Raw genomic sequence first — 13,079 nt, 5'->3', positions numbered from 1 at the left:
ATTGGAAAAAACAAGACAGTTGTTGTTGACAAGACAGTTCATAATGGTTAAAAAGAAAGGATAAAATGTAAGCAATTCATAGTTACATAATTACATAGGTTTAAAAAAGACCTAGGTCCATAAAGTTCAATCTTCCTCCACCAATTATACATTTTATCGCTAAATTATCTGTAACCTACAATGTTATGTGCACTAAAAACATCCAGCCCTTGTATAAAGCTGTTATAGTGTCTGCCATTACTACCTCTTGTGGTTGGCATTCCACAGTCTGACTGTAAAGAACCCTTTCCTATCAAGCTGCCGGAATCGCCTTTCTTCCACCCGTAATGAGTGCCCCCTGGTCCTTAGTATGGTCTTTGGGAGGAATAAGTCATGTGCCAGTCCTTTATATTGACCACACATATATTTGTACATGTAAATGAGATCTCCTCTTAGCTAAACAAGCCCAACTTTTCCAACTTCTCATCATATGAGAGGCTTTGCATCCCTTGTAATAATCTAGTTGCCTGCCTTTGAACTTCTTAATATCCTTTTTAAAATGTGGAGCCCAAAACTGGATCCCATATTCCACATGTGGCCTCACCAGTGATTTATAAAGGGGTAACAATATGTTGGGATTGCGGGATTTTATCTCTCTTTTTATACATCCTAAAATCTTGTTTGCTTTTGCTGCTGCTGCTTGACATTGAGTACTGCTGCTCAGCTTACTTGTAACAAGAATACCCAAGTCCTTCTGACTAGCCCAGGGGATGGGGATGACTCGGTACCTGGGCCTTTAGTCTGGCCTTGGGGATGTCGCGGTGGTCGGCTCCCGGGCCCGTACCCTGGGGTCACTCTTTAAAAAGGGGATAATAGGTTTCTTAGTTTTATAAAAGTTTGTGACGCCACCTGTGGCTTCTGGTGAGAATCACCAGTGCTGCGCAGTCCACTGAGGCCGATGATAAGGCAGTTTGATGGTATAGCTCCCCACAGGTGGAGGTAGGCCTCAGGACAGCGTACGGAAGAGGGGATGCAGGCCGGGTCAGGGCAAGAACAGGGACGGACACGGTAGTCACTTCAGTACCTTTACTGGTGGAAATTCAGGCACATCCCGGAGCACTGTAGGGTGAAGGGTGCATATCAGGATCCTCCCCAATGAGCGGGTGTAGGGCCTCCTGTTTCTTGCCTCTGCGTAGTAAGTTTCTGACCTCTGCTAGGCCTAACTTTGTCTCTGTCCTACGCTGGCTGACCTTGTGGTAGGGCCTTTTCTTGGAATACACGCTCCTCAGCTTGCGAGGCCTTTGTGTCTCCCGGCTCTGTTACGTATCAGCACTTTAGCGATCCTGGGACTTGTAGTTCTCCAGGGATTCCGGTTATGCCTTACTGGGTCATAGAGATCCCGGTAAGCTTCGGACCCGGTGTCCGGTAGAATCTTCGGGGTGAGCTAGTTAAGCTCCTCTGCACACCTATGTACTAACTCTCCACTCGCCTTCGGCCTACTCGGGCCCTCACTAGGCTATACACACTAACGGCAGCTTGCCGCGCTTCACCGATCTTATGGCGCCGGCACACCTTAAGCTCACTATTCTGAGCTACAACTGAGTCTGGACTGTGCTCCACTGCAGGCTGACCTCTCTCAGGCTTCTCTACTGCAGGAACTCTCTCAACACACTTGGCTCTATGTCGACTCCAGACTCAACTGCCTGGCTCCACCTTCCCTATTTATCTCCCTAATGGGCTAGCTCTGCTGGTCTGGGGTGGAAGGTGGAGATGTGTGAATGTTTATGGGGGCCTCTTGTGGAGGAATCCATCAATGCACTCTTCCAGGATCTGTGATACCAAGCGCAGCTGGGCGTCACATTCCCCCCTAGCAAAGCTCAGCACTCCCGGGCTGAAGTACCTTTTAAAACAACAATAAGATAACATAAACAATCTTCCCTTTATGGGAGGCTCCAATCTTAAACGATACATAACAACATTAACAAATACAAAGCGTCCTCAGAGTTCAAGTCTCTTGTGGTGAGGTTCCCATACAGGATGTCCATCTCACAGGGTAGAGTACTTGGTGATTTGAGGGACCTGTCCCAAACCCTCAACGTAGGCCCTGGGGTGGCTGCAGGGCATGAAGATCCCGAGTTGGACCTACAAGAGAGCCACTCCAGACAGGTTTTCCTTCTGAGGTCACCTAAAAGGGGCACTCCAGGGAGTGCAATTATATACAAAAGATAGTTTTTGGGCTGCACATAGTCCTCAGCCACGAAGTTCTTAGGTAAATAATAAAGAAATTAATGAGGTAAAGTGTCCATGTCACTTGAATTGTCTATTTGCAAGGCAAAGCACAAATTAATTAAGACATACATATAAGAAAGTACACAATTAATACAGTACATTTTCAATTTAATACACAATACCCCAGGGGTAACTATCTACATTTTCAGAAATTTGACTATTTTACTGAGTGTACCTAACAGGGGGTTTACCTCTCGTGCTACGTGTTGATCTGCGTAGTACCGGTATGCGTGAAGTACTAGCAGGTGCACTACCTCCCAATGTGTCAGTACTAGGTGTGGAGGGGCTACATGACTGTATTGACCTCTCTACTGGACTAGCAAGCATACCATTGGCTGGGCCTTCTTGCTCTATTCCATCCGGGGATCCTTCTTCCGGGGATTCTGCTTGAGTAGGCACTTCTGCAGCACTTATTGGTTCTTCTTGCTGTGGGTAGAAGGTAATTACAGGGATGACTACTGCTCCTCCTAGTTGGGGCCAATCTGCCGGGAAATCTCCTAAGTCAGTGTGGATCACTGCTTCTTTAGGCTCCTACAGTTTGGTGAGAGGCACTTCTTCTTGAGGTTTTAGTAGGTTTGGACACAACTTTAGGTGGTCCCTGGATACTGTTGTAGACGTTCTTCCTCCATCTCGACTGATTATGCAAGTCTTTCTGTTATCAAACCTTGACGGTAACACAGCGTAAGGTTCTTTTTCCCACTGGTCATCAAGTTTGTGATTTCGTCTTTTCCTGTTTCACCAGGTGTGAAGGGTTCTGCAGGCGCGTTTTTGTAGTAGTGCGCCTCCTGCTTTTCTCTCACCCGAGTGAGACTGTCCTCGACACAGGCTTGTACCCTCCTGTACTGCTCCTGTCTGGTCGTGTCCCAGTCCTCAGTGGTCATATCAGCTTCAGGCTCAACAACACCAAGCTCCAGATCCATGGGCAGCTTTCCTGGCCTTGCCCGCATGAGGTATGCCGGAGTGCAATTGGTGGAACTTACTGGAATATGATTGTACAGATCCACTAGGTCAGGTAGTAGGTCTGGCCACTGGTTTCTCTCCTCAAGTGGTATGGTCTTTAGCAAGTCGATGATGATGTTGTTCATCTTTTCGCAGAGACCGTTGGTTTGTGGGTGGTACGGTGTAGTTCTTATCTTTTTACACCCGTATAGATGGCAGAACTCCTTAAACAACTCAGCCTCAAAGGCCGGGCCTTGGTCCGTCAGCACCTGCTCAGGATAACCATGGGGTCTACAGAAATATGCTAGGAACGTCTTTGCTGCTGTCTCTGCCGTCAGGTCTTTGACGGGGGCGACCACCAAGAAACGTGAGCAGTGATCTACCATGGTCAGAGCATAAGAATACCCTGACCTGCTGGGGGACAGCTTAACATGGTCCAGGGCCACGATCTCCAGGGGTCGAGTCATCTTGATGGGTTGCAGGGGTGCCTTCTGGCGGCTGTAGTCTTTTCTTCTAGGGCCACAGGGTCCACAGTCCCGGCACCACCTCTCAATGGAGCTGCGCATTCCTACCCAGTAGAATCGACACTTCAGCAGGGTCTCTAGCTTTTTCCAGCCAAAGTGCCCCGCTTGATCCTGGTAAGCCTCTAATACCATCTGGATGTCTGTCTTCGGGACCACTATCTGCCATACCATCTCATGGGTTTTTGGATTGACGTACCTCCGGCACAACTTCTCACAGTAGATAAACAGCCGGCTTCTCTCGTTCCACAGCTGCTTTGCTTGGAGAGACGCTTCCTTCTCCAGGGAGGCACCTTCTTGGGTGATCAGCTCCTTGATGCGGCTGACAACCGGGTCACTGTCCTGGGTCTCTTTACAGCTGTGGTGAGGCAGGGGGTTTAACGTCTTTCCACGCTGCCTCCTGGAGGCTCGTTGCTCGTGGATCATCCCATTCCGGTGAAAGGCAGGTAGCTCTATCTCTTCCAGGTCATCCACTTCTTCTTCTGTGTCTGACTGGTGAGGCATCCTGGACAGGGCATCGGTGTTGGCGTTCTTGCGGCCCGCCCGGTATTTAATTGTAAATTGGTCATTTGACAGCCGCGCCATCCATCGTTGTTCCAGTGCTCCTAGCTTAGCTGTTTCAAGATGGATCAAGGGGTTGTTATCAGTGAAGGCAGTGAACTTACTGGAGGCTAGATAGTGCTTAAACCTTTCAGTGATGGCCCAGACCAGGGCCAGAAACTCCAACTTAAAGCTGCTATAGTTCTCTGGGTTCCTCTCGGTCGGGTGGAGCTTCCTGCTTGTGTATGCGATCACTTTCTCTTGGCCATTCAGCTTCTGACTTAGGACAGTACCCAGCCCTTCCTTGCTGGCATCTGTATACAGCAGGAACGGTTGGCTGTAGTCAGGGTAGGCTAGGATCTCATCGCCTGTCAGGATCTCCTTCATCTCCTGAAACGACTTGGCTTGCTCCTTACCCCAGTGGAATGGGGGATTTCTGCCTTTGGGGGACTGCCCTACCAGGAGGTCTTGCAGAGGAGCTGCTTTCTTGGTGTAGTCTTTTACAAACCTTCAGTAGTATCCTACTAGTCCCAAGAACTGACGCATCTCCTTGAGGTTCTTCAGCTCTGGCCACTTCTGGATGGCAGTGACCTTCTCCGGGTCTGGTGCTACCCCTTCCAGACTGACAATGTGCCCCTGGTACTGTACCTTTCTCTTGAGCAGGTGGCACTTTGAGGGCTTCAATTTCATCCCGTACCGGGACAGTGACTCAAATACCTCTGCCAGGTGCTTCAAGTGGTCCTCGTACGTCTTGGAGTACACTATCACATCGTCCAGGTAAAGTAACACAGTCTCGAAGTTGCGGTGTCCCAGGCAGCACTCCATCAATCTCTGAAACATTCCAGGGGCATTGCAGAGTCCAAACGGCATACTGTTGAACTCGCAGAGTACCATTGGGGTAGTGAAGGCCGTCTTCTCCCGATCCTCCTCAGCCCCAGCTACTTGCCAGTACCCATTAGTGAGGTCAAGGGTGGAAAAGTAATTTGCAGACTTTAAGGCAGCTAGGGACTCCTCTATGCGTGGTAAAGGGTATGCATCTTTATGTGTAATGCGATTTACTTGTCGGTAATCTACACACATTCTCATGCTCCTGTCCTTTTTCCTAACTAGCACTAGGGGAGCTGCCCAGGGACTACAACTATCCCTTATTACCCATGCCTTTCTCATGTCGTGGAGCATTTCCTTAGCCTTCTGGTAGTGAGCTGGTGGTATAGGCCTGTAACGTTCTTTGATTGGGGGATGGTCGCCTGGGGGGATATGATGTTGAACTCCCTTAATCCTCCCGAAGTCAAGTGGATGTTTACTAAACACCTGCGAGTATTCTGGGCAGGAGTGGTGTCTGTCCCAACATGGAGCTGTTGACACCAATCCTCCACCTGGGTTGCAGGGTCATTATCCTCCACTTCGTCTGGTGAGGTTAAGGACTCAGCCTTGTGAATGCAGTTGTTATTGACAGCATGTAATTTGGCAACAGTGGCATGACGTGGCAATCTGACCTCATCTTCCCCACAGTTGAGAAGACGGACGGGCATCCTCCCATTGCGTACATCTACCACTCCTCTGGCGGTTAAGAGCATGGGTCTGTGCTCGGAGCAAAGGGGTTCTACTACCACCTGGTAGCTCTGTCCTCTAAGACCTATAGCAGCTCTACACCAGATGAGCATTTCACTCATTGGGGGAATGACAATGGGTATGGGGTCCGTTACCCGCACATTACCGATTTCACCTTCTGTTAACCTCACTTGCTGTTGGTACATCAGGACTCGAATGTCCTTCTGCAGTGCCCTCCTCTGTCTTGGTCTGGCAGTGTCAGCTATCTGTTGGAGCAAGAACACAACTTCTCCCAAACAGTTACCAACAATGTTAGTGCCTAGTACCATATACGGATTGGTGTCATCAGGATTAGTCTCTACTACAATTAGCCCCTGGTCCTTCAGCTCCACTCTCCCCACCTTTACAGTCACATTCTTAACCCCTATTAGGTTAAGGGGGAGTCCGTTTGAGGCATAAACAGAAAGATTTGGAGCTGGCGGACGTAGGTCGTCCATGGACCAGAACCTCTTGTAGAGGATGTCAGGCATGATGGTTACCTGAGATCCTGTGTCCAGCAGAGCGTGCGTCGGGATCCCGTCCAACACAATGGACAGGAAAGGTCTTCCTCCGACGAACCTGTTGTACCAGTCTGATGGGCCTGGTGAGTTTACTCCTGGGTGTCGGCCCTCGGCCCCAGGGTTTTCTCGTTTAAAGGACAATTCTGGGCGGTGTGTCCGGTCTTGCGGCAGCGGTAGCAGGTAGGATCCTTCTGTGGACGGCGCTGGTCACTGGTCCTCGGAGAGGGTGGTGTTGGCCTCCTCCTCCTTCGCATCCAGGGGACATCCTCAGGGCTATCGGCTAACAGGATTTTCCCTCCTTCCTCGGGCTCTGTCCACAGCTGCTGGGCACTCAGCACAGTGGTCAGGGTCTTGCTCAACTGACGCACTTCGGAGCGCAGACTGTCCAGCTCCCTAGGGGACGTTGCTGGAACCTTAGTTTCAGCAGCCACTGGGGAAAAGGTGGGTGTAGCAGGCACTGGGGTAGCCCCACCCTGGTAACATTGGATGGCATTTGTTTCCAGGGGCTGCAGTCCTTTTATAGCCATGTCCTTAAGATTGTCAAAAGTGGCATCTGGATGATCCAAGGACCACCAACGCACAGTCCTTCTCTCCTCTGGAGACCTCAGTCCCCGGACAAACTGTCCCTTCAGCATTTTGTTTTCATTTTCTATGCTGGTCGGACTAACCTTTTTCAGAGCCCGCAGGGCCCCCTGTAGACGCCAGGCGTAGTCCCGAACATTGTCCTCCGGCTGTTGGGAACAATTGTAGAACCTCATCCGGAGGTCCGCCTCAGTAAGATCCTCAAAGACAGTCTGTAGCTTTTGAAATATTGCGGACACTGACTCCTATTTCCACTTCCAGTTCCGCAGCACCGGTCAGTTGTCCTAATACAACGGCGGCTCTTTGTTTCCCTGTCACAGAATACATGTCCAAGATACCGCATATCTTCCGTTTGAATCCAGACAGGGTATCTGGTTTGCCGTTGTACTGGGGGAGCCACTTTGCTCCAGGAATGTACGGTAGAGTTATGGGAATAACAGGAATTACAGTCGCTGCTGGTGGAGCGGCCGCCTCGGCCTGCCCGGCATCGGACGCGGGTTGAACATCAGGGACGTTGACCGGTATCCCAGCGTTGTGCTGTTCGTCGGACATTCTGGCGCCCCCCTAGCTAACCGTGGCCTACCTTCTAGTTTTTCTTCCGGTAGGCCGCAGCTCCGCAGGTGACGGTCGTCTTCAGGACCTTGCGTCGCTTGCGTCCTACGTCAGAGCGTTCAGCGACACTCCTTCCAGGACCTGGTGCTTCCCGGTTTTGACGTTGAGGCATGGGACGGGTCCGGGGCTTCGAGCTCTTTTGCTGGTACGCTCCTCAGTTTCCCGCGGTTACGCCCTTCTTCTCGCTCGGTGGCCCAACAATGGCGGCACTCATCACCACAGTTTAACGTACACAGTTTTTAATTAAAGGCGCACAGTACCCGGTGGCAACGGGCATAACACTCCGTCGTTGCAGAGGGCACGCGATCCTGTTCGTGACGCCAGGAAGAGATGACTAGCCCAGGGGATGGGGATGACTCGGTACCCAGGCCTTTAGCCTGGCCTTGGGGATGTCGCGGTGGTCGGCTCCCGGGCCCGTACCCTGGGGTCACTCTTTAAAAAGGGGATAATAGGTTTCTTAGTTTTATAAAAGTTCGTGACGCCACCTGGGGCTTCTGGTGAGAATCACCAGCGCTGCGCAGTCCACTGAGGCCGATGATAAGGCAGCTTGATGGTATAGCTCCCCACAGGTGGAGCTAGGCCTCAGGGCAGCGTAGGGAAGAGGGGATGCAGGACGGGCGAGACCCTGCCGGGTCAGGGCAAGAACAGGGACGGACACGGTAGTCACTTCAGTACCTTTACTGGTGGAAATTCAGGCACATCCCGGAGCACTGAAGGGTGAAGGGTGCATATCAGGATCCTCCCCAATGAGCGGGTGTAGGGCCTCCTGTTTCTTGCCTCTGCGTAGTAAGTTTCTGACCTGCCTGGAGCTAGGACTAACTTTGTCTCTGTCCTGCGCTGGCTGACCTTGTGGTAGGGCCTTTTCTTGGAATACACGCTCCTCAGCTTGCGGGGCCTTTGTGTCTCCCGGCTCTGTTACGTATCAGCACTTTAGCGATCCTGGGACTTGTAGTTCTCCAGGGATTCCGGTTATGCCTTACTGGGTCATAGAGATCCCGGTAAGCTTCGGACCCGGTGTCCGGTAGAGTCTTCGGGGTGAGCTAGTTAAGCTCCTCTGCCCCCCCTATGTACTAACTCTCCACTCGCCTTCGGCCTACTCGGGCCCTCACTAGGCTATGCACACTAACGGCAGCTTGCCGCGCTTCACCGATTTTATGGCGCCGGCACACCTTAAGCTCACTATTCTGAGCTACAACTGAGTCTGGACTGTGCTCCACTGCAGGCTGACCTCTCTCAGGCTTCTCTACTGCAGGAACTCTCTCAACACACTTGGCTCTCTGTTGACTCCAGACTCAACTGCCTGGCTTCACCTTCCCTATTTATCTCCCTAGCGGGCTCCCTCTGCTGGTCTGAGGTGGAAGGTGGAGATGTGTGAATGCTTATGGGGGCCTCTTGTGGAGGAATCCATCAATGCACTCTTCCAGGATCTGTGATACCAAGCGCAGCTGGGTGTCACACTTCTCCTGTTCTGTAGTCTCGAGTATACTCCCATTTAATGTGTATGTAGCAATAGGATTACTCTGTCCTAGGTGCATTACTCTGCATTTATCTACTGTACATTAAACCTCATCTGCCAAGTGTTTTCCCATTCAGTCATCTTATCCAGATCGTTCTGCAATATCGTAATGTCAAGATCAGATTTTAATATCCAAAATAGTTTGGTGTCGTCAGCAAAAACTGACACTTTACTCTCATTCCCATCCACTAAGTCATTAATAAAGAGGTTAAAAAGAATCGGTCCTAGCACACATCCCTGCGGTCCCCACTGCTGACTATATTCCATTTAAAAAACGTACCATTTATGACGACTCTTTGTTTCCTATCATTTAGCCAATTCCTTACCCATCTACATATAGTTCCCCCAAGTCCTTGCTTCTGTAGCTTCAGTATAAGGCTGCTATTTGGTACAGTATCAAATGCCTTTGCAAAGTCAGATAAATCACATCAGCCGCATTACCAACATCCTGATTTGCACTCACCTCCTCATAGAAACCATGCTGATTATCATTTATTATATTATTCTCTGCTCTATATCTCTACAGGTCATCGCTTATGATGACCTCAAAAACTTTGCACATTGCCAGAGGATAGTTACCTGGATCCACCTTCTTACCTTTCTTAATTATTGGTACTACGTCTGCCATCCTCCAATCCTGTGGCACCACCCCTGGTACAATGGAGTGTAAGAAGATGAGATACAGCGGTGAAAGGGGCTCACCCACCAAACACACATGATGGGCATTTCATAAATTCACCCCTGATGAAGTACTCGTGAAACACTTGTCCGGTGTGTTTGATGGGTGAGATTCTTACACCTTGGCTACCAGGATGTATACTATTATATCCTCACATTAATTGACTTTTGACTTTAATACATTTTCCCCTGGCATGCCACTCTTATTTCCATTGTGCATATGTCATTATGAATTAATAACGTTTTATCTTTTCTACTTGAATTATTACTTCTAGGGGTCCTTTTCCCTTTGGTTTTCCCCCGATATGTGTCTATTATGTCCTCTCTGCTGGGACAGCTACCATTAAGAACTGTCTTGTCTTTTAATTTATTTTTTGCAATCAAATTTAGTTATTACCTGCATTTTTTGTGCAAATTTGAAACATTTTAGTGGAATTTACAGCTTTATTTTTGCTAAAAGTCGCAAAAAAGGTTAAAGGCAAAGATAAAGAGCATTTTTGATTTTGTAAAAATTCATGACCCATGTGCGCCATCTTTAAGAATTTGACACATAGAATGTCAACAAACACCATAAAACAAAAAATAAATAAAAGTAACTCAAAAAAAGCAGTAAATGATGAATCGGGCACTATTAACTTTTATAGACACATGTCGTGCTGAATTCCTATTCTGACTTTCGGATCATAATGAAAATTTTAACTTTTACTGGTCACCTTCAATGATTTCCTATGTTATCAGAATTTTCCAAAATGACAGAGATCTTGTAGCTCAATAAGATGTACTCAGACCAACTGTAAAGCAAATAAATCTTTGCTTGCTCCACATTCTAGGGTTGAGAAACAGCCATTAGTGCTCCAAGTTGTTTTGTAAGTTGTTTTAAAAGTTGAAATTGGAGTTAAAATAAATTGCCAAGCTCTGTGCCCGTGTTTGTACCAATAAGGCTTGGTACTTGTTTCAGTGTTTTATCAGCAGGAGATTATCACTACAGAATAAGCTGCCCACCTGCCTCCAGGTTCAACCACACCCCCACCCACTGATTGGTAGCTTTATAGCTTTCTGTCATTATACAGTGTACACAGAATACCAATCAGTGGTGTAGGTAGAGTTATACAGGTTACCCAAACCCAAACTTTTAATAGATGTTTGGCCGAACATCCAGGGGTCCGTCCATCACTATAGATGACAGATTTCGAAATTCAGTTTCCATGGCTTATACCAGTTGATTTCAGGAGCGTTGAGGTCAGATCCCCAATAATGGGCTTATAATTAGGATGTCACCTTGATAAGAGGGATTTATTGAATCCAATGAAGCTTGAGATAACAACAGAAAGAGAAGTTATGGCCAACCATCGTCTCATAGTGTCACTAGAAAGGAGGAGTATATCATTATTGTACATGAGCCCATCTCAATTTGCTATCCCTTCCCTGTACATACACCGCATATTAGAGACATAATGATGATAATTATGTCCCCACCTTTCTGACCATAAATAATGAATATAATACAAGTGATGTCAGTAACTTACCAGACACAACATTGCAGACAAACAATTATTTCCAAAGCTACTACTGCAGAAAAAAACTATCACAAACACTGTCTCTTTCATGCAAACTCCTGTGCAAGAAACAGATTAGATTTAGGATTGAGATCGCTATATGGACCTTCATGTGAGAAGGGAGATTTTGGATGAAAAATATCAGATTGTGAAGAAAATTATCAGTAATATAAATTCTTTATGTGAGGAGATTAAGCTAATGTTAACAGTTATATCATTAGGGCAGAATATCATTACATAAATCTCCCCAGATTTAACAAAATTAGGCTGAAATTTGAATTCTGTGAGGACCCCTGAACAAAGCAGACAACCCACCTTTAATTCTAAATAAATATTACATTATAATACAAAATAAAATAAAAAGACTAAGATATAACAATCCAGTAACAAGAAGTGACTTCATCGGTATGTAATGACCATGTGATAAGGATCACGTGGCTGTAATAGATAATTGGATGTCTTAAACAGTGGCATGTAAAATTTGGGCACCTCTGGGTCAAACTTACTGTTATTGTGAACAGTTAAGCAAGTTGAAGATGAAATGATCTCTAAAAGGACTAAAGTTAAAGATGACACATTTCCTTCATATTTTAGGCAAAAATATATATATATATATCTATCTATATAATTGTCTTATCCCGTCTGTCTGTCTGTCTGTCCAGGAAATCCTGCGTCGCTGATTGGTCCGGCCGCGGCCAATCAGCGACGCGGCATTTCACAAAAAGATGGCGGCCGTTAGCGGCTGTTCTGCCGCACGGAGGTGAGCGGCGATGCAGCCGAGAGATGAAGCCGGCTGCTCGCAGCATACGTCCCCCGACCGGAGGCGCCGCTGACTCCCATGCGGCTACTGTCGGGAGATCAGCGGCTACGGCCGCTTATCTCCGGACGGTAAAAGTGACGCCCCTCCCCTCTCTTCCCCTCCTCTACTCTCTCCTCCCCTCCTCTCCTCCCCTCTCCTCCTGTCCCTCCCCTGCTCGCTCAGGACCCCGGCACCCGGCGCCATACTTACCCCTCCCCTCTCCTCCTCTCCCCTCCCCTCTTCTCCCCCTCCCCCCCCGCTCGCTCAAGACCCCGGCACCCGGCGTCATACTTACCCCTCCCCGTGCCTGCGCAGCAGCTCCTGTGTCTTCCACTGCTGCTGTGTGACGTGTCAGGTCAGAGGGCGCGGTGACGTCTTTACACCTCGCTCTCTCCTGACCGGTCACAGCGCACAGCGGGAACATGCGGGCTACGCTGGAGTCCAGAGGAGCAGCTGACAAGTGAGGTGAGTATTGGATTTTTTTTTTATTGTATGGGGCCATAGGGCATTAAATGGTGGGGTGGGGAAGTGTGACATCGTGGAGGGGCCATTATAAGGGAAGGGGGATGTGACATCCTCCATGGGTCACTATAGGGGGGATGTGACATCCTGCATGGGGTATTATATAGGGGGGATGTGACATCCTGCATGGGGCATTATAAGGGAGGGGGGGATGTCACATCCTGCATGGGGCACTATGGGGGGGATGTGACATCCTGCATGGGGTATTATAAGGGAGGGGGGGATGTCACATCCAGCATGGGGCATTATAACGGACAGGGGATGTGACATCCTGCATGGCGCATTATATGGGGGGGGGGAGTCACATCCTGCATGGGGCATATTCTAGAATACCCGATGCGCTAGAATCGGGCAACCATCTAGTATATATATATATATATATATATTTTAAATTTTAAAAAGGAAAATGGTCTAATACAAAAGTTTAGGCACCCT

This window comes from Phyllobates terribilis, unplaced genomic scaffold (assembly GCF_046119375.1).
Source record: "Phyllobates terribilis strain yellow unplaced genomic scaffold, ASM4611937v1 Scaffold_3__8_contigs__length_932513732, whole genome shotgun sequence".
Lineage (NCBI taxonomy): Eukaryota > Metazoa > Chordata > Amphibia > Anura > Dendrobatidae > Phyllobates > Phyllobates terribilis.
This window is presented reverse-complemented; position numbering follows the sequence as displayed.